The sequence below is a fragment of the Mustela putorius genome, unplaced genomic scaffold (genome assembly GCF_011764305.1).
Source record: "Mustela putorius furo isolate JIRA1106 unplaced genomic scaffold, ASM1176430v1.1 tig00000450_pilon_pilon_pilon, whole genome shotgun sequence".
Lineage (NCBI taxonomy): Eukaryota > Metazoa > Chordata > Mammalia > Carnivora > Mustelidae > Mustela > Mustela putorius.
The window spans coordinates 24,791,333-24,813,632 of NW_025421385.1; the positions used below are offsets into that span (position 1 = coordinate 24,791,333).

The 22,300-nt window shown below is 46.6% G+C and overlaps 1 long non-coding RNA gene across 6 annotated transcripts in view; it reads left to right on the forward strand.

The window, feature by feature from the left end:
• LOC123392128 overlaps positions 1 to 22,300 on the forward strand; it is a 70,312-nt gene that overhangs the window by 22,923 nt on the left and 25,089 nt on the right. For 5 of the 6 annotated variants that reach the window (XR_006606836.1, XR_006606841.1, XR_006606840.1 and 2 more), the window contains exons 4-7: positions 8,364 to 8,394; positions 8,704 to 8,872; positions 13,297 to 13,456; positions 15,487 to 15,582. This is a non-coding gene — a long non-coding RNA (uncharacterized LOC123392128). Of the gene's footprint in view, positions 1 to 8,363; positions 8,470 to 8,703; positions 8,873 to 13,296; positions 13,457 to 15,486; positions 15,583 to 22,300 lie in introns of all 6 variants that reach the window. The other variant, XR_006606837.1, reaches the window with a different exon arrangement.

Here is a 22,300-nt window from a genome sequence, read left to right on the forward strand (position 1 = left end):
CTTTGGGACTCAGGGGCGTCCCTTCTGCCCAGTTTCCTTCTTCCGGTGTTCCCAAAGTGCCTTGTCCTTCTCCTTTCTGGTTCCTGGTGCCCTTGTCACTAATGTCTTGACTGCATGACTGTTTGTCTTCCTCTATACACTCAGACCCTAAGAGAGCAGGGCCACCATGTTAGGCTGCTAGGGCTGCCTTAACAAAGTGCCACAGACCAGGTGGGACAACAGGCATTTTCCTACAGCTCTGGAGCCTAGAAGTCCAAGATGAAGGTGTTGGTAGGTTCCGGTTTGGCTTCTGCTGAGGCCTCTCTCTTTGCCTCGCAGATGAGGACATGGTCATGCCTCTGTATGCGTGCATCCCTGATGTCTTCCTGTCCAAATTTCCTCTTATAAGGACATCAGTCAGCTTGTCTTAGTGGCCTCATTTTAATGTAATCACCTCTTTAAAGGTTGTATCTCCAAATATAGTCATATTCTGAGGAACTGTGGGTTGGGCTTCAGTGTCTGAATTTTGGGGGAAACAGCTAAGCCCGTAACTGGCACTCTCCTTCCCTCTCACTGGTGTATCCCCAGCCGCTGGCCCCCTGGCCCCCGTGTCTGGCTCATGGAAGGCAGGCCTCAGGATAGGTGTGTGGCTGAAAGGATTGTGTGAAAGAAGCTATTGTCTGTCTCTCAAGTGTCCTGTCCCTCATCCCTCCAACCATTTGAGGCCCTGTCTAGCCCCGCCCCACCTGGGAAGACTTCCCAAGCCTGGCTGACTTCCTTCTTTGAACTTCTCTAGCCTATACTTATGCACACACACATGCTGACTCCTTCAGGATTGTTAGCCTGACCCCTTAGCTAGAGTGCACAACTGGGGCTGTGCTACCTACCTGTAGACTAGGCACAAAAAAGAAGCTGTCCCTAAAACACACTCCCTTCCACCAGACAAACGTGTTGGTGATTTCCCCTCAGGAATGAGCTGGATCCACCATGACTAAAAGCTCTGTTGCAGAGGTCCCTGAGGAGAGGGTCCACCGAACTCATTCGGCCCCCAGAGCAGAGCTCGAACAGAAGCTGTGGGTTTGGGTACTTTCACCAATAAACCAGGTTTCCTTTGTCCTGGAGGTCCTCACAGACCAAGATGGGCAACACCATCATCTTTTCTCAAATAACAGATTGACACATTTTACAGTCTCAAGGCATTTAAAATCTGTGTGAATTGTGTTTTCTTTCCCACCGTTATTCTCTTGCCAGTCCCAGGAGCATGTTTTCTGAAATTCAAAGAGTTAAGGCTGGTTGTATATTGAACTCATTCCCCAGCAACTTAATTATTGACCCAGCTTGTAAATCATTCATAGCTTTCCAGAGGTATCCATATACTTCTGCTGGCAGCAAATGGTACCCTGGGCTATTTACAGAATGGAGTCTGGGGTCAGGGAGAGTGTGAAAAATTAAGAATAACAACACTTCCTCTTCTCCCTGAACTTCAGCTGCCCTTTTAAATAAAGCTAATGCTTTCTTCCTTTGCCACCTGCTCAGAGAACCCAAGTTAACTGCCAAAAAAGCTTTCGTTTCACTCCCCTTTCTCCACACCATGCCGCCCCAAGGACACAGGTAACTTTAGTTTCGGCGAGGAGTGAAGGAGCTGGGCGCAGCCAGCAGCCATCTTGCCCGGAGTCCCTCTGGGTGACAGCCGAGGCTTTAGGAATGTAACATTGTAACATTTTAAGTAACTTCTCTAATCCTGCCTCTTAGGGGCTAGATGGGAAGCAACAGCTCTCAGCTGGCCTGCCAGTGGGGCGTTCAGTCAGGGTTGTGGTTAACCAAGGCCACACATCCTGTAAGCAACAAGATGAGGTTTAATTGTAGGGGTGTCTGGTGGTGGGGGCTGGCACCCCTGTGGTGTCGGGTATCAGCCAGGCCTGCTTCTTTTCCAGTGAGAGGGGAGGTCCGGTCAGGTCTCACTGGCTGGCTGCAAGGTTCAGCTTCAATGGCTGTGAAAACAGACACCAAAATAATCAAAGTGCTGCATTCCAGTGTCTAAATGGCAGCTAATCCCTTCTCCCTTGAAGGAGCAGAAACCACAGAGGAGGTTCAAGCCCTGGGTAGAATCAGCTGTTTGCTTCATGTGTCCTCATGTTCCTTAGTGTTCTGGGCTGAAAGGAACCTCCAAGATGCCTCAGTTCGTCTCACGGGTGAGGAAGCGGAGACTAGAATATGTTCAGGGGTTGACCCTGGTCCCCACTTGTGCGTGGGCCACCTGGAGCCTGGTTCTGCCGTCTTCCCCGGCCGGGGCTCTCTTTCCCTCCTGCCATGAATTGTTTTTCTCCGAGAGGTTCTATAAGCCTCTTTTACTCAAGAGTTTGGATTAATACAGGCTGGAAATAGGCCTGTTTTCTCAAACCTGGAAAAGAAATGAATGGCAAGAGTCTTTGTAAACAATAGAATATTTAAAAAGGCCAAAAGATGACGTCGCTATTTACCAAAGCTAGAGACAAATCGTTCTCAACTTGTTCAGGGCACACCGTCTGGTTCCCAGTCAGTTCCCGCCAAGCTCGTGTGGAAGCACATCCCATTCCCGCTCCCTGCTCCCCGAAAACCACTAGAATCCTTGGGCAGCTCCTTGTGCTTTAAAATTGCCTCTGTTTCCCTCAGAAGTACAGTCGCTCAGGTGTACAGTCGCTGGGTGGAGAAATCCAGAAGAGATTGGCTGTGGACTTTTTAACAAGCTTTGAGTGTTTTACAAGCATCCTTGCAGGCTACACTGCAAGATGCCCTGTGACTGCCTCTCCTCTTCTGGATGCTTCTAAGGGCCCGAGGTTGCAAAGTCAAAATTTGTCAGCAAGCAGCAGAGGGCTACTTTGTATCAACCAACGACACTACCTTTCTCACTAACCTGAGTTTTCACCTGTGGAGAACATCTGTTAAAGCCAAGCAAATCCTTTTTCTCAGCTCTACTCTCACTTGGTACCACTTCTGGCCGGTTGTTTTTCATATATTAATTCATTCACTTAACTTTCATGAAAACCCTACAAGGTGGGTTTTCAGACGAGGAAACTGAAAGTCTGAGCAGATCAATGGCTTTCTCCGATTTACGTAATTAGTAGTATCACCAGGCTCTCTTCAGTCTGCAATACCTCTTTATCAAAGCACAGTATCTTGTGATTAAAAACAAAACCAGAACTCTTGACCTTCATCTGGAAGGCTGCTTAGACAAAGGGGCAACCACCACTGTGGAAAGTTGCTGACTGTTGCACTGTGTGATTTTAGAGTCTGCCTGGATGGGGTGTGTGTGTTGGACTGATTATGTCCCCTTCAAATCCATATGTTGAAATCCTAACCTGCAACATGATGGTTTTAGGGAGGTGGAGCCTTGGGAATCCTCGAGAGCTGAGAGAGCTTTCTCTTTCTTTCTTTCTTTCTTTAAGATTTTATTTATTTATTTGACAGACAGAGATCACAAGTAGGTGGAGAGACAGGCAGAGAGAGAGGGGGAGAGCCCGATGCGGGGCTTGATCCCAGGAGTCCGGGATCATGACCCGAGCTGAAAGCTGAGGCTTTAACCCACTGAGCCACTAAGGCGCCCCGCTGAGAGAGCTTTTTTCTTTCTCTTTCTCCAGCCATGTGAGGACCCAGGGACAGGGTGGCTAGAAACCAGAAGGAGGATTCTTTTTCTTTTTCTTTTTTTTTAAATTTTTTAAAAAATGATTTTATTTATTTATTTGAGGGAGAGAGAGAGCGAGCATGAGAGGAGAGAGATCAGCGGGAGAAGCAGACTTGAGCAGGGAGTCTGATGTGGGACTCGATCCCAGGACTCCAGGATCATGACCTGAGCGGAAGGCAGTCGCTTAACCAACTGAGCCACCCAGGTGCCCCCAGAAGGAGGATTCTTACCAGAACTTGGCTATGCTGGCATCTTGGTCTTGAACTTCCAGCCTCCAGAACTGTGAGAAATTAAGGTTTCTATTGTTTCAATCACCTAGTCTATGGTAATGCAGCATCTCCGAGTAGATGAAAACTCTGTTTATCTCTCTACAGCAGCAGCATCACAGTCCCTCCAGGATGAAGGCCTTGTTGGCTTATGGCTGAGTCTGTCACTATGGGCTGCGAGCTCTGTCCGCTTATTCTCTGGGCAGAGCTGTAGGCCGGCGGAGATAGTGCTGTTCTGAATTGTTCTGGGGGATCGGTGGTAGGGAAGGTCCAGTGTGCTCCTGCATTTCTCCCCGTCCTGCTCTGGCTTCCCCACTTCACAGAGGGATGTGTGAACTCCCTGGGAGAGTCAGGGAGGCCTTCACAGATGAAATTATCCAATTATATTTCTTCATTTGAACAGTGTGAGTAATAGAGACAATGTTAGATAATTTGCAGGCGGGTCAGATGAAACCATATTCTCCCTCCCCTGAAGGCTACACCCTGACTCCAGCATGGAAAACACTGGACAATTCATCCCTCACAAGCCCTAGGTCCGGGGCCTGCTCTTGGGATCACGTCAACAGGGCACAGATGAGAAAAGCTGCCTGAGCGCACGCCGGAAATGCCACCTCAGGCCGGGAGGGTCCTGTGGTTCCCTCTCGCCACACTTTTTTGGCTTCTAGTCATTTGCCCCCGGGGTTCCAACCCCTGCTTGGTGACTGGGGCTCCCTCTTCAGCCAGTTCTGGAGCTCCTGCCAGGCTGAGCAGACAAGCCCAGCACGCTCATTCCTCTTGGGGCTCTGCCCCATCCCAGTCCCCACCTGGCACCCTGGACTGCATGTATAAGAACGACATTTTGCTTACAATTTTGCTTTAAAAATGACAAAGCTGACTTCACAGATATTGGAACACTGATGTGACCCGAAGAGCGGGCAGAGGACCTGGGGTTTGTGAGGGATGAACTCTGTGTGTTTTCCTGGAGTCAGGGTGTAACCTTTACATGAACGAGAACATTGTTTCATCTGACCCGCCTGTAGTTGACCTAACATGAAATCTCTATTACTCACACTGTCCAAATGAGGAAATATAATTGGATACACATCAGGATATTATCTTTACTTGTTGCATTTATGAAATCTGGCTTTATGTTGCCTTCTCTTAATTTTCAAAGCTATTTACTGTCTCCTATAAACTATTTTATAATCTTCTATTTAATCTCTCATAATAAAGAAATAGATCAGCCCAAAAAAGATGGTTGAAAGATAACGTTTTTATCAGCGTGTGGTCCTGGATTCATTTCTGTCTCAGAATTGGGTTCCCTAGCCCTGGTCTCGGTAGAAATTAAGTTCTCTTATCTCTCTCTGGCAGGGAGGGTGCTCCACAGAGTAAACATTCTCTTGTGGGAATGTCTGCAGCTTTCCTCCTTTCCCCAGAGAGCTGGAAATAAAGCCAAAATGGTCTGCCCAGTGTCCTCCCTCCTTTCCGAAACCTCCTAAAGAGCAAGGGGTTTTATTCCTTTTTGAATCACTGGGAGAAGGGTTGTACGAATGCATAGAATCAGGAGTTAGAAAGAAGAGAGGAAGGCAAGGAAAGACACCCTGTGAGGCTGAGTCGGAGAGAGATGCTTGAGAAGAGCCGTTTGGGGCAACATGGGCGGAGAGGGTAGGAGAATTCAGGAACGTTGCTGTGTACCATGTACGGGCCTTCTCTTCATGGTTTCCCAAAAAAGAATTTGAGTCTTTGAAATTCTTTTCTTCCGCTGGGCTGTGTGTCTTTCACCACCATACCACTAACAGACTGAATCATGTGGGTCCTGGGTTTATACTGGTCATATGTAAGAAATATTCCCACATCTCCTTCAGTTTTAGGACTTTGCATGACTTTTTTTTTCCCCCCCTGGAGTAGGCTCCAGGGGATTGAACTCACAACCCTGATGTCAAGACCTGAGCTGAGATCAAGAGGTGGATGCTTAAGTCACTGAGTCACCCAGGGGCCCCAGGGTTTCCCATTACTTTGCTCCCATCAATTCGGAAGCATGATATTATGATCACAGTGTCACGTTTTGGCTCTCCTGCGGTAAATCACATTCTTTTGGATGGGTCTACCGTAAGTCTAGACATAATTCATTTCTACTTAATCTGATGAACCTGAGAGGAACTATTTCATTACCATGAATAAGAAGCTTTCTAGCTGGAGTTGATTTCAATAGTGAGCGAGTGGGGAACTTACTCCAAATGTATTGACTTGAATAACATCTATTAGATAAGCTTACAAATATTTCAGATTTTTTTTTTTAAAGATTTTATTTATTTGTCAGAGACAGAGGGAGAGAGAGCAAGCGAGCACAGGCAGACAGAGAGGCAGGCAGAGGCAGAGGGAGAAGCAGGCTCCCTGGTGAGCAAGGAGCCCAATGTGGGACTCCATCCCAGGACCCTGGGATCATGACCTGACCCGAAGGCAGTTAACCAACTGAGCCACCCAGGCGTCCCACAAATATTTCAGATTTGTCCTATCCTTTTACCTGGAGAATCCTGTGAGGGACCACACCTGTCTTGTAGAAATGTATTCAAAATAATTTCCTAGAGGGAATGGTGATTTTACGGTGTTCTTTAAAAAAAGAATTTTTAAAAAGTTTTTGTTTATTTTTTGACAGAGAAAGAGACAGTGAGAGGGAACACAAGCAGGGGACCCTGGGACCATGACCTAAGCTGAAGGCAGATAGATGCTCAATAACTGAGCCACCCAGGTGTCCCTAAAAGAAAATTTTTTTTTTTAAATTAGGGAAATCTCCACTCTCCTAAGCTGTCAGAAAGATATGCTGTGTTTCTGTATAATAGAAATGTATTCAGCCATTTTTGTCCCTGTACGCCTTACTAGAGAAGCTGTTTATATTATTTATAGGGTTTAAAAATGCATTCTTTTGTTGTTGTTTTTTACAGATTTTATTTATTTATTTGACAGGGAGGGGGAGAGAGAGCGAGCACAAGCAGGGCGAGAAGCAAGTAGAGGGAAATGGAGGCTGAGGGAGAGGGAGAAGCAGACTCCCTGCTGAGTCTACTCAGCAGCCTGACATGGGGCTCAAACCCAGGACCCCAGGATCATGACCCGAGCTGAGGACAGATGCTTAACCAACTGAGCCACCCAGACACCCCTCAAAAATGCATTGGTGGGTAATGTTTACCAGCTCAGCCTGTCAAGAGTGCTAATAGAGTCCAGAAGATGAGCTGTGCTTTCCCGAACTGCCCATAGCTACAGAGCTGGGACCTTCTCCTCCCATTCTTGTGGCAACAGGTGTGCTCTCAGTGTGGGGGCCACCAACTAACATGTTGTGTTCACCTGGTTTTATTTATTTTTTTCCCACTCCTCAGGTGTTTGTCGCTCCAGCGAGAGGTTTGTGAAAGACAAGTCTGAAGTGATTAATAAACCAGAGGCTTATGATTGCCATTCATAATTCTTATCATTCATTTTAGACTAGAAAATAGAAATTTGGATGTATTTTCTTATTTTTTTTCTCTGCACTATTTTAATCACTTCCCTGATTTTTATCTATGCAAGCCCTCATACCCCAGATCTTTGGCTCTCTCTGTTGTCCGAAGCATGTTTCCCTTCCTACGTCTCAGCTCATCTGCTGGACCTTGAAATATGCTGTTTACCAGTCCTACAAATGTCACCTAATCTAAGAGGACTCACCTGATTACCTCGTGTTGGATGGATGAGGTTGTGCTTTCCTCCCTGGATGCTTACTTTTGTATTTCCATGTGTGGCTTATGTCTCCCTCTGGGTTGTTGGCTCCTGACGGTGGTGTTGGGATGTCAACCACCTCCTCAGTGGGAAGTGCCATCCGGTTAGTCAAGATGGAAGCTGTGAGCTCCTGCCAAGGTCATGGGTGGTGCTGGGGCCTAAAGGACAAAGTCAAGCAAAAGTCCATAGGAAGACTGCGGTCCAAATACCAGGCTGCATGTGGATGAACATGACATTCAGAAGGTCCCAGGCAGGGATCTGAGTCAGGGCCTCAGAACCCAGAGTTTGGAGTTTGGGGGATGAAATTAAAGTGAAAGAAGATTGAGGTCAGGGCTATGATGGAAAAAAAAAATACCTGAGCAACTGTCCGTTTTGTTTTTGTTTTTGTTTTTGTTTTTTGTTTTTGTTGTTGTTGTTGTTGTTTTCATCATAGCTGCTATGTGTTTGAGTCCTTTTGGGGTATAATGTGTGGGCAGACCTCTCTGAGAGGCAAACAATACAGAATTTGTCAAATAAACAAATTATTAAGCATTTATAAAGGTGCTTCCTGTTTGAAGAACATGCAGGGTACTTGAGTGTCAGGGGAGCAGGGCCCCCGTGTTACCTAGGATTTGCTTTTCTGAATAGAGGGTATCTATTTCCAAGCAGCTCCATGGGGCATTTTCATTTCTTGCGCTTTTTCCAGCACTCCAATCAACATACAGTTAAAACTTGATCTTCTGTTCCATCCACAGATTCCAAGTACAGTCAGAGCGTCTCTGGGAGGTAATCAACACACCATTCGCGATCCATCCGCGTTTCATCAAAAATGCAGAACCGCTGTGTGTGACAGAGAACGAGGTGTCCAGGGGGCCTCCCTTTGCATGTGCATGAACTGGAGGAGGCCATTTCTGTGTGCTGCTGGCCCTTCATCTAGAGTTGAGCCTCAAGTTGCTGGGGCCGGGGATGGGGGGTGGCGTGGGGGAAGGGCAGCCGGGATGCTATGGGTTAGCAAGGAGAGCCCCTGCCAGTGGGTCAAAACAAAAACAAACAGACCCTGTAGACAAACTGCAAGCTGCATCTTTCTGTCCTCAGCTCCAACCTTGATCCTGCATGTCGCGGACATTCCTTGACGTGGGGCTGCCCTTGCACCTGGCTCAAGACTCTGGGAGACTGATAAAGGAGATCTGGCGGAAGCCTGAGGGCTCTGGTCTCCATGCTGCCTCACCATCCCCAGCCCAGCCCATCGTCGGCAGCCATGTTGGTATGCTTGCCGCCACCTTCAGGAAATAAGACGATGGGGTTCACTTCCTCCTTCTAGATCTGATGCAAAGCATTTCTTGTTGCCGACACTAACCCAGACCTATACAGGGAAGGGAATTCTTAGAAACACAGTACCAGCTTAGCTGAGGTCACAGGGTCTAAAAGCCGCTGTGGTCCATTCCTTGCCAACTCAACATTCACATGCCCTTCTCCTCCTCCCCTTCTTCCTCCTCCTCCTCCTCCTCTTTCTCTTTTCTTCTTCTTCTTCTTTTTTTTTTTTTAGAAAGAGAGCGATAAAGAGAGCTCATGGGGGATGGGGGGCAGAGGGAGAGAGAGACTCTTAAGCAGGGGGGCCCCAGGCAGGGCTCCATCTCCCAACCCTCATGACCTGAACTGAAATCAAAGGTCTGGGGCGTAACCCACTGAGCCACCTCAGGCACCTCACACGCCCTTCTTTTACTGCTGGCTGACATCCAGAGCCACACAATAGCAGCACTGTACTCTTAGAATAATTCTTACATTACCTGAAACATACTCCCCTGACCTGCAGGAAGGTTCTAGAGTCCCCATGTCTGCTTTGGGCGATGTCAGTTCTTCTCCTACCTAAGTTCTGCGCCCCCATCGCTAGTCTGCAACTTACATGCTGAGGGCTAGAGATTAATTACCAGGAGCACATCTCATCTGAGAGGATAATTAGCCTCTTTAAACAATCTAACACATTGACCAAAGCTAGACTCAGTAAAAGCTTTCTTTGGACTGGGACCGTGGATGTACTAAAGTAATGACCGTCCCTGAAATCAAGTTGGCAGTTTTGGTTTCTTTTAATTCTGTTGCATTTATCCTGACAGGAGGGAGGCTCCCAGCCAAGCCTGAACTGGGATTCTGTAGTCTGGCCTGATAGCATCTGATGAACTTGTGTGCAGCTAACCCCCAAGATGGCTGCTTACCTAGGGGAACTGAGAACTCTGAGGGAGAAGCTTTAATCAGAGCAACCTCCCCAGCCCCCCCCCCCCACAACAGAGGCTGAGAGAAAAAGAGGAAGGACAGTGTCTGCCTCGCCCAGCCCCAGGGCTTAGATCTGACCTCCAAAGATAAGAAAACGACATTGAGAACTGGTAGGGGACGCCTGCTTCTGAGAGATACCATCCTGTGGTGGGACCAAGGCGGCAAAGTGTGGTAGACAGCTGGAGTCTAGGTAGCTTTTCTCTTTCATAGAGAGCATCCTGAGTCAATGACGTAGATCACAGTCCTGTTTGGCATATCTAAGCTCTGTGGGTTTTGGGGGGTTGCTGGAAGCTGCCTTCTGGGCATTATCTCTGGGAACAGACATAGCAGAAGGAGAAGCACCCGGCCTTCTTCGGGTCTGAAGGAAGTGAGGGCATCCAGCAGGAGGGAGGGGGGAAACATGTCTGAGATTCGTCTGTGAAATACCTCTCGGGCACTCAACAATAAGTGAGGACAGGGGGTGAGGATGGGGCAGTGAGGGTGATGGGGTAGCACAGGAGCCCTGTGCTGATGGAACAGTTCTGCATCTTGATTGTGGTGGTGGTTACATGAATCTATACGTGATACCGTTGCACAGAAACACAGACACACACACACACACAGAGTAGATTTAAAACTGGGAAAATCTGGGGATTGTACCAATGTCAATGTCCTCGTTATTACAAGATGTCACCAGTGAGAGAAATTAAGGGAACACATGACCTTTCTGAACTCTTTTTGCAACTTCCTATGAATCTATAGTTATTTCAAAATAAAAAGCACATTAAAAAAAACAAATAAACAAAACAAAACTGGGGGAAATCCTTGAATGGGAATCTTTAGGTCTGGGCCTGGACAGCACTGTTTTTTGTTTTGTTTTGTTTTTGTTTTTAATTTGCCAGATCATCATAATTGATCCAGGATTGGGAATGATCGCTTTATCTGAAACTGTGAGGGTCTGATTTTGGAATTTTAGTAAGGACATATGGTACCTATAGGACATACAAAGGAATATCTCTAGATGGTTCTGGGGCACCACCCTATATTCAAATACATTAATTTTTTTTTCATCAAAATGTATGAATATTCACACCAAGTAATATAAACAAGAAGAGCAACAAGAGAAACTGGCGGAGACTTTGAAGAGAGTGTCCAGTTCTTTCCTCTGTGCAAGGGGCCGCGGGGTGGAGAAGCTGTACGTCTGTCATTTGGACAGAATTGTTCATTGTTCTTATTCGCTCCGTAGGTTGTTAGGAGATCTGAGGAAATATAGGAACTAATGAGAGAAACATACAGATTTAGAGAGAGAGATGTTTGTCCACATGAAAACTGGAAACAATTAGAAGCAATCCAAACATACAAGTGTATGGCCTTTTGCTTCTTTACGTTGGACAAAGCAAAATGGGTCACCAGGAGCATCCAGAAAAATTCAGTCAAGATTCTCCTTTTTGCCATGTCTGCTCAAACCGGCACAGTCTGACCCGGAAATACAGCAGCCATGTGTGCCGCCAGTGTTCCCATCATTTAGTTGGACAAGGTGAACTTCCTTGAATGGATCCTCTAATATATTACCTTACCGCAGAAACAATGCCAGCTCTATGTACATAGAATAAAAATACCTTAAATGTAAGTGTTTATAGATACATAGATAGATATGAAAATGGTTACGTAAATTACATTATAGATTTATAGATGTTTTGTAGAATGTTATACAAGAATGGACGTTGCGTTTTAAAGCGATAATGAAATAGAAATTTTTAAAAATATTTTATTTGACAGACAGAGATCAAAGTAGGCAGAGAGGCAGGCAGAGAGAGAGGGGGAAGCAGGCTCCCTGCTGAGCAGAGAGCCCAATGGCGGGCTCAGTCCCAGGACGTTGGGATCATGACCTGAGCCGAAGGCAGAGGCTTTAACCCACTGAGCCACCCAGTCACCCCGAAATAGAAAATTTTCATTATGTAATATTCAGTGAAAGTGGGTTTATTTTGATGAGTAATTTTTTAAAAAATTGTATTTATTTATTTGCCAGAGAGAGAAAGAGCACAAGCAGGGGGAGCATCAGACAGAGGGAGAGGGAGAAGCAGGCTTCCCACTGAGCAGGGAGCCTGATGTACAGCTTCATCCCAGGACCCAAGGATTATGACCTGAACTGAAGGCAGACACTTCACCAACTGAGCCCCCCAGGTGCCCCTTGATGAGCAATTTTTAAAAGATGAGACACATCAAAGTGTTAATAGTCAAAAGTACAGACAATTTTTAGTTTCTCTTTTATATTTTATATTTTAAAATGTTCTACAATAAACAGGCTGACTTTTGTCATTAGAAATAAAATAAGCATTGTTAATTTAAAAATACACCAAGTAATGATAGTGTGTCAAAATATGCAGACAGCTAGATTATAGTTGGTTATTTTCTTAAGTTATGTCTTGAGACTATCAGAGTACTTAATTAATAGGTTATAAAAGTTTTGGGGAACACTACTTAACAATGTAAATCTATATTGAGATGATATAATAAAGAAAATAACATGTTGGATTTACTGGTCCTTTAAATGCATATATGCTTTTCTTTCAATAACTTTAATAATGTTTATGTGTTGCCCATTGCAACTTAATTTGAAAATTTCCTTCAGTTTCTAGATTTTAAGACAAGCAATCTGTGTCCATTTTAAGTGAGGAAAACCATAAAAGTAACACAGTTTTTCTTGCAAGCTAACTACATGCTAGATACTTTACCTTTTCTCTTTTCATTTTTACCCCCTGTAATCCTGCACTATGAAATCAGCATTATTATCACTCATTTTGCAAATAAGGAAACTGAATCCCAGTGACGTTTAGGTCCTACAATTAGGCTGCCTGACTTCAGAGTTAGGACTTGTAACACTGCAGTTCTTAAGGAAAGAGGTTTCGATTGCTCTGGCATGGGACAGAACAGGAAGTTCCACATGAAGGAGAGCTTTCGACCAAGATCTGTGTGTAAACGGATGGGTTTGGAAAGCAGGTAGAATTTCCCCATTAAAGAGAAGCTGTCGGAGCAGAGAGGGCCAGTCACACCCCGTGTCAGGCCCCTGGCTTTTGCTTCCAGACCTCTTAAATGACTTGGAGAAAATGAGCAATTTACTCCATTGGGAGAATTGCGTGAGGCAAAACAGAGGCTTTCCAAATCCTTTAACTTTCTGGGAATGTCACTTTTTCTTTAAGATCATCATCAAAGGACTCCAGCCTCCACTGCAAATTCCAGGGGGAATTAAGCTTCCTGCCAACCAGGTTCAAAGACTCTCCAGGGCACTAACATTTGCATGACTCCCCTCTCCCTCCAGTTCCTGCTAAGGTCAAATTCTCCAGTGGCCCAGTGTTGTCCTGCCAGTCATGGCTTCTACCGTCTTCCTCCCCTGCTTCCTATCATGCCAGACCTTACTCCCTTATCTTGTTCTCCAAGCAGCTCCTACATCTGTTCCTGCATGCTGTAGTAGGTGGTGTCCGCACATCTGGCTGACTTTCACTGAAGATTGAGAGGTCGCAGAAGGGAAGTGTGGTTCTGTCGAAGCCAGCACAAGAACACGCCAGCAAGTCTGTGCCAGACACGTTTCTAACAGGTCATGGTAAGTGTCAGATCCCTGAAGTCTCTTCCCAGGGAGGCCTCCTCTCTCTTTCACAACTGTTCTCTTTCTTGGAGTTCTCGGGCCTGTAGAGGAGCCGCTCTCCTCTATTTTATTATGCCAAGCAGGTCTTGCTTTTTTCCGTCCAGTTCCTGGAGCCCATCCTACCTAATTAACCAGAAGGGAGATGCCTGAAGCCATTCTCCTCTCCATTTTGGCCTGTGTGATCATGGGTGAATTATGGAGCCATTCTGAGCCCGTGAGGATAGTAACTGCGTTTCACATCCAGGATTACCGTGGTGATTCGGTGAACCCGGTCACTTAGCGCAGGGCTTAGAGCTCAGCGCCTGCTCATTAGTATTATTTCTTTGACTTCGTAATTTCTGGGCACATTCAGCCTTGTTTCCTCTCCTGCTAGGTAATGGGTTCCCACTGGGCACCCCCTCTTGACCCGAGGGAGATGTGGACTGTGCACTGGAACTTTTACCTCTACTGGGACGGGTCCTCTCTTACTGTGGATGACAGGGGAGGATCTCGGGGCTCTGAAACCAGCCAGGTGTGCCCTTGCCTGGGATGAAGGGGGGAGACCGGAAGCCATCGCTGTTGCGGACTGTGGGTCAAGTGTTTGAACTGGACAATGTCCCCGCAGGAGATCACAGATGGTCACATGGCCCTGGAAACTTGGAGACGGGATGGGTGAGGGCAGCTCCCATGTGTGACTTGTGGTTTCCTCGGGGAAAGGTTGGGAGCGGGTAGGGACAGCGGAAAATGGCAATGAGGGCAGAGAAAAGAATTTTGACAGTAAAATTGAAAGTGAAGGTAACATGGAGGAGCGTTACGGATGCGATTTGGTGCTTACGATGAAAGATACGCAGATCTTTCTATGAGCAAGAATGGACAGAGGAAAAGGAGAAGCTCAGTAGCGTGGCAGAGAGGACATGAGGCTGATGTACCCGAGGCGGGATAAAGGGCAGGGCGACCTGTGGAGGGTTCCTCTGAGTTCAGCCCCACGTTGGTATTTATTTATTTTACAGAGAGAGAGACAGAGAGAGAGAGAACACAGCAGGGGGAGTGGGAGAGGAAGAAGCAGACTTCTCATGGAGCAGGGAGCCCAGTGCCAGGCTCGATCCCAGGACCCTGGGATGATGGCCTGAGCCAAAGGCAGACGCTCAATGACTGAGCCACCCAGGTGGCCCTGGTATGTCCCCTTGAAGTCTGGCACTCTCCTGGGGTCCCACTCACCCCCAGCCCTGACACTGGGGTGTGGCACCCTCTCCTAGGGCCCCTTCCTCTTGGTTGCCTCTTCCAGGGCAGGGGAGTGGTCAGGCTGCCCTGTTCCTGCCCGTCTGCTCCACTGGCAACTGTATAGTCTGAGCACTGGTTATCCATGTCCAACGACGGTTTCCTAGCATGCCTGGTCCGGAGGGCCTGCCTGGGCTGGCGTGGGAAGAAGGGGCTCTCACAGGCCCCTTCTGTGCTCCAGCAGGAGATGGAGCTGGCTTTATCTCTAGCTGATGCACAGCTGATCCCCTGAAGCAGTACAGTTCCAGGTGTGGGGGCCCTGTGACAGAATGTCCCTCAAAAAGCTCTCTAGTCTGGGGTGCCTCGTGAAGTTGCCCACCTAGGAGTAAGCAACAGAAGAAGCCGGTGGGGAGACACTTCCTCCAGTCTTAGCTGCCTCTCGGGCCTAAACCTGCAGGTCAGATGTGGGGCAGTTCCTGCGGAAGAAGCAGGCTCTGGGCATCAGTAGAAACATCGAGAGAAGCAGCTCTGGCAGCAGATGGGGCCATGGCTGGGATGGGTAAGGCGGGCACAGCCTCCTAGCCACTTCTGAGCCCATCCTGGATGCTGTAGGATATGGGGTGGGACTTGGCTTTCAGGAATGGTGTCTGTGGGTGATCAACCAGAGTTTATATGCTTTTTGTTGTTGTCATTGTTGCTGGGGATCACGTTTGTCTGGCTTTTACACCTTGAGGCTAAAGGAACCTAGGTGAACACATGATTCTGAAATAAAAGTTGATTCATCTTTCCAGGTCAAAAAGTTACAAGTGTCAAAACTCTCAGACAAAATCTACCAGTGACGCCGTGACCGCAGGCCTCTATTGAAATTCCTCTTTGCAAGTCAAGAGGTGGGTATTGTTTTTTTCCAGCAGTGGAAATACAAATGATCCTGTCTGGAAACCTTGGCTGTTTTTCTGATAACTAATTTGTTTGCTGATAAATGATTGCCCAGGAGCTGTGGTGGAGACCCAGAAATCAAACTGCAAAAATGATTACGTTTCCTCTGTGCAGACTTTTGCACTAAGTGGTTAGGATGTGGCCAAGATTGAGGGTGGGCTACAGGCTTTTTCCATGAGAGTTTATAGGGTGATAAAAGAAAGAAGACAGGAAAAAAGCAACATGAACACATTTAACTGTAATAGACAGGACCTGTGTTATTCACACAAGCCATGGTATGATTAGGACAGGGTCAGAGCTGCAGAGGAAGGCTTCTTCTTTTTTTTTTTTTTTTAACACTCTATTTTTTTTTAAATTTTTTTATTTTTTTATAAACATGTACTTTTATCCCCAGGGGTACAGGTCTGTGAATCGCCAGGTTTACACACTTCACAGCACTCACCAAAGCACATACCCTCCCCAATGTCCATAACCCCAACCCCCCTTCCCCCAACCCCCCTCCCCCCAGCAACCCTCAGTTTGTTTTGTAAGATTAAGAGTCACTTATGGTTTGTCTCCCTCCCAATCCCATTTTGTTTCATTGATTCTTCTCCTACCCACTTAAGCCCCCATGTTGCATCACCACTTCCAGAGGAAGGCTTCTTGAAGGGGGAGTTCCAGCTGCAGTTTGGAGAAGAGAACCCAGGGTCTGGCAGGGAGAAAGGAGGAGAACAGGCTGACATTGAAACTGTTCTCGTGGTATTTTTCATGGTGCTCGTGTCCTTGTTGGGGTGACCCAGAGCAACCATAGTACAAGCGGGATAAGGGTATTTGATTTAAGAAACGAAACAAGATCTTCCAAAACTAGGTCAGAAGTTCTGCTCAAGTCAGGGTCAGAATCAGGGTTTGGAGGGCACCTGGGTGGCTCAGTGGGTTAAGCCTCTGCCTTCGGCTCAGGTCATGATCTCAGGGTCCTGGGATCGAGTCCTACATCGGGCTCTCTGCTCAGCAGGGAGGCTGCTTCTCTCTCTCTCTCTCTCTGCCTGCCTCTCTGCCTCCTTGTGATCTCTCTCTGTGTCAAATAAATAAATAAAATCTTAAAAAAAGAAAAAAAGAATCAGGGTTTGGAGATGTTTGGAAAATTGTTCAGTTTTCTTCCCAGGCCTTGATGCTTCAGGGGTTGGAAATTCCACACGAATATTTGCTTTCTCTGTACATGCAAATGATAGATTTCGCAGACAAATAATTCGATGGTTCTGGCCCTTCACTTTTCAGATGGAGAGGCTCTTGTATTGCCTGTGTGGGCAATGAGGAGCCACTGGAGGCTGGAAAAAGAACAGTCAGATCATCCTGTTTGTATTTTAGAAAGAGGATTCTGTCAAAGGCAATTTGGAAACACTTCAAACTCTGCTGTTATTATGGCCGGGTATTAATTTTGAACTTTCTCTTCCTAATACTCTTTCCTCACCCTCTCACTCACCTTTCCTCTCCTTGCTGCTTTGAGTAGGTTAGTGTGTGCTCATGGCCTCAGTGAAGGATACTCAACAGAGAACAGAGATATAAAGGTCTATTGTGCTGGCTTTTGAGTTTCTTGAGTCTAAGCCCTGAGAGTCAAGAAAGGACCCCTATATATACCAGAGATTTGGGAATACACAGTGTTTTATTTGAAGGTCCTTGTCCCCAAACCCCGTGTTTCTCTGGTGGGGGAGGTGGCTTAGAAGATAAGTACAACTGTGTACTTGTTAAGGGATTCTTGCAGGTGGGATTTTGTGTCTCAGGTGCATGGCAATAGAACCCATTGATGGAATCAGTGAGAAGGGAGAAAGGGGGACCTGTTTCCTACTTCTAGGGTAGAGTCCCAGGAAGGTGGCAAGATGGTAGAGAAGTGGATTTGGGGTATGCCTAAGCGGGCAGGGCTGTAGAGAAAGCCACCCAGAATTCTCCAGGTCACAGCGTGGATTGGGAGCCACAGAGCAACTTCCATGCTGCCAAGAGGGAAAGAAAAGAGTGGCTGGCTTTTAATGCGCTTAGTGGGTGGAAGCAAGAGCCAGCTCAGCTGCCCTGGGCATGGACAATGGTGCCTCAGCAGATGCCAATGTGGACACAGGACAGAAGGCCCTCATAGAATGCTAAGTGAACATCAGACAACGAAAGCCATATACCACATGAGCTCATTTACAGGTGGAACTAAAAACGAACATAATGGCTAATTTCATAGATACAGAGACTAGATTGGTGGTCGCCAGAGGTGTGTGTATGGGGCGTGGTGGCTGGAATAGGTGAAGGTGGTCCAGACCTCCAATTATAAAATAAAGAGGTCACGGGGATGTAATGTACAGTTTGACAGCTGTAGTTAATCATACTGCATTGCATATTTGAAAGCTACTGAAAGAATGGATCTTCGAAGTTCTTATCATGGGATGCCTGGGTGGCTCAGTCGCGTAAGCATCTGACTCTTGGTTTCGGCTCAGGTCATGATCTCAGGGTTGTGAGATGGAGTCCCGTGTTGGGCTCTGGGCTCAGCATGGAGTCTGAAGGAGGTTCTCTGCCTCTCCCACTACCCTTCCCTGCCCACGTTCTCACTCTCAAATAAATAAATAAATAAATAAATTCTTTTAAAAAGTTCTCATCACAAGAAAACAATCCTGTAACTATGTGTGTTGACGGAGGTTAACTAGATTAATTGTGATCATCTCGCAATGCACATGATCATTACATCGCACATGTGAAACTAATATAATGTCGTATGTCAATTATGCCTTAAAAAAAGGAAAGAAAGAAAAAAGAAGAGACTAGAGGCCTTCAAATGCATACACACACACACACACACACACACACACACCACTTAGTGCACTAGAACAAAGCTAAAACCCTGAACTGATTGAGATAAGGTTTTGACGTCTCTGGTGAAATGGAGGCTGAAATAGAAATTGAATGTGTTATAGAAAAATAAAGAAAAATGTACATATCTATAGACTAAGATCTGTACCTACTATTGTGTATTGTTACATGATAAAGATTTTTCTTCCAGTGAATTTATCTGGAATTCTAATTGATTTCCTAGAGGATTTTGGATAGAACCCTGGGATTATTTTTTCTAAGTAGGCTCCATGGCAAGCGGGGAGCCCAACATGAGGCTTGAACTAATGACCTTGAGATTAAGACCTGAACTGAGATCAAGAGTGGAACACTTAACCAGTGGCGCCACCCAGACACTCCAGAACTCTGGGATTTTTCCTCAACCCAGGGGCTGCTGCTCATAGTGCCATCCTAGGTGTACCCAGTTAAGGAACATTCGGGAACCCTGGGAGTCTGGCTGGTATGCTGTATTTGTGGCTATTTAGTTTTTAATACTTTAGCATGAGTAGTGTAATGAGTGTGCGAAGAAGTTAATCCTAATTTTCTCTCTTCAGGGTGGTTTATTTCATGGGTAAAACAAACTCCTTTTAGTCTCAACAATTTAGTTGCTTTATTTGCAAAAAGTATTGGAAACAATTCTTGATTTGGTAGTACCTGCAGATTTCTTGGTATGTGTTTGGTTAGGAGTAATATAATAGGACAAACTGTCTTATATGAATAAAGAATAAAAATCAGCCAGCCTGATAATTACACCATCAGTGTAGGGCTGAGGGTTAGATCCTACTGGTGTGATGTCTCAATGGATAAAACCACGCCCCCCTCTCTCCCCACCATCTAATCATAGGAACCCTGTTTCTGTGTTGCTTCAGAAAGCCTCCAACATATGAGGTTGGGGTGAGAGTGCAAATGGAGACTTGCACACCATGTATCTAAACACTTAAAAGCTGAAAATCCAGCTAAAAAACAGAATTCTTGGACCCCTCAGAGTTCTATCTGCTCCCTGGAGTTGCCTTTCTCTGCCCACCCCCAGCTCTTTCTCACACATAAAGACAATCCAGCCCATAAGTTCAATTCTCTATGAGGAGCTGTCCCCGTGGGCCTAGGGGTGAGCACAGTTGTGGAACATTCCATCCTCAGTACTCAGACCCCAAGGAGACACTTGTGCAGGATCTGGAGATGGCTCAGGACCCTTGGGGAATTCTGGGAGCCTGGGTATCAAAGAAAGGTCTGGAAGGTGAGGTAAGGGCTTTAGGTGGACACATATCCTAATCCCCATGACTCATTACTCTATGGGAGAAAGGGTACCCCCAAGGGGGGCCAGATAGGTACACCTTAAGGATAGCATAGGGCCCAAGACAGCAGCTCCTCTTTTCTGGGTATTTCTGGGTGTACACAGCCTTCACCTGTGTACAACCCTAGCAGATTACTATTTTCTTTCTCCTTTTTTCTTTCTTTCCTTTTTTTTTTTTTTAAGTTTTTATTTTAATCACCCAGTGCTCAAATTACTGCTATTTCCTATGGTTGGATCATAACTTCTGGACGCAGAGTCAACCTTGGCCCAAGAGTTCTGTTCACAACTGCTCACACCCATGCTGGATTTAGCTTCTGCTGAATGACTAGTTGGGTCCACCAAGAGTTTCCATTCCTCCCCCACAAACTTGAAAATGGAGTTCTCAGGGAGTGGTATAGGTTATTGGATCTAAGGAATTTCAGGGACCCCTTAGGGATCAATAGATCTAAAGGATCTATTGGATCTCTCCTAGTCCACAACGGACCTCGGACAAGGACTTCCTTCCCACTGGTCTCTGAGCCTCACGGAGCAGCATGGATGTTAGCCTCAACCAGCCCCAATAAGGGCCACTGAAAATCAGGGTAGGTGAATGTGAACTCTGATAATTCAAGGGCCATCAGAAAACTGCAACAAGCTGGAAAGCCACCATGTTCTCTGGGGAGGTGACAGGGGAAGGGAGAAAGGTGGGCCTAGGAGTCAGCTGTGTCTTAGACTCAACTCTGTGGAGAACGTACCAGACATTGCCCAAATCTCTTTTCCTTCCTAGGCCTCCATTTCCCTACCTAGAAGACGATGAGTGTGAAGGAGATGATCTAAAGTCTTTTCTAGCACCAGAACGCTTAGATTACCTTGCTGTCCTTGGTTAAGGTGACTTCTAAGCAAGAGTAACATCCCCCTGCTCTCCTTCAGCGTGAATGGAGTTCATTCTGAAGGCATGACGGGCAGCTGTGTCCTGGAGGGGCCCAAGGAAGGGAGCCGTATCCATGTGCCCTGGGTCACTAGGAGAGGAGCCTTTTGCCTACCTCTTCGTGACAGGCCTGGACTGCCCTGCTCAGCCAGGCAGGACTCCTCAGGCTTCAGTGAACAATTTCCTTCCCCCTCATATTAGTTTAATTGAGCTTTGCTTTTTGTGTTTGCACGTCAGCTGGTACTCAGCGAATCATGTGGTTTATAGATGTATAGATATAATTTGATTCTGGAACTCCTTTCCAGTGTGACCTCTGTGCCTCTCTTCAGCTCCCTCCTTTTCCAGGAAAAGGGATTAAGAGGTACACGAAAACACCTTGAGAGGGAAGTTGCTGGAGCATTCTCTTCTCAGCTTTGATGTTCTGTCTGGTGCCCAGTTTGTCCCTGGCTCTTAAAGTTTGTTCCAGATCTTACCAACTCAGCCACTAAGCCCAGAGGCAAATACAGTCCACACAGTAGCAAGACAAAAAGGTCACCCAGCTTTCCTTGAGTGTGTTCTGAGGCTTCCAGTGGGGAGAAGGAGTGTCTTCATTGCTGGCAGAAAGATAAATTTCTGCAGCCTTGTTTATGTGTCTCAAACTGGCTGTTGCGACCTTCAGGTGAGTGGCAGGAGATTAAGGAGAAGCTGAGTCGCCTATTGGTTGAGACCGAGCTGCTGTCCAATGGCGGAGAGGAGTCTAAGGTCATGGGGTCCCTTTCCTTCTGGGCCACATCCCGCCTTCCTCTTTTTCTAGTGTGCTCACCAGCTCTCTGGCTGGCCCTCCCTCCCTCCCCTTGCCCCTAGGTCAGTTCAGGCCCCACCAGCATTTTTCATCACAACACATGTCCTCCTAAGTCCTATGCATAGGCTCTCTTGGGAGTATGTTAGGGCGCTCTTTGCAGGACTGTTGGGCTAGAGACAACCGAGGGCCTCTCATCGGACCCTAGGAACGGAGCAGTCCAAGGAACAGGGGTTTGTCTATTTAGACACTTTGGTGGGATTGTTTTTTTTTTTTAATGGTGGCAGCCTCTTTCTGACAAAGTTATGAAGAAGATCAAGTTCATTTCAGCCCTGGCTTCCCTTTCTGAAGTATCTTTTTCACTGACTGCTCTATCCCCCCACCCCCAAACCCAACTCTTTCCTAAGAAAACCTCCTTCCATGAAAATCCCCGTGATCTCATGCATCTTCCTTCCTCCCCTCCCCCCTCCTCCCCTCCCCCCTCCTCCCTCCTTTCTTCTTCCCTCCCTCTGTTCCTTCCTTCCTTCCCTCCTTTCACTTTCTTTCATATTTTATTTTATTTTTTAAAAGATTTATTTATTTATTTTAGAGGGTGAGAAAGAGCATGAGAATGGGGGAAGGGCAGGGGGAGAGAATCTACAAGGAGACTCCCTGCTGAGTACAGAGCCTGACATGGGGCTTGATCTCACCACCTGTGAGATCACGACCTTAGCTGAAACCAAGAGTCCAACACTTACCTGGTTGAGCCATCCACGTGCCGCAGATTTTATTTGTAAATAATCGCTACACCTAATGTGGGGAGGGGGGCCTTGAACTTACAAGCCTGAGATCAAGAGTCTCACGCTCCTCTCCCTG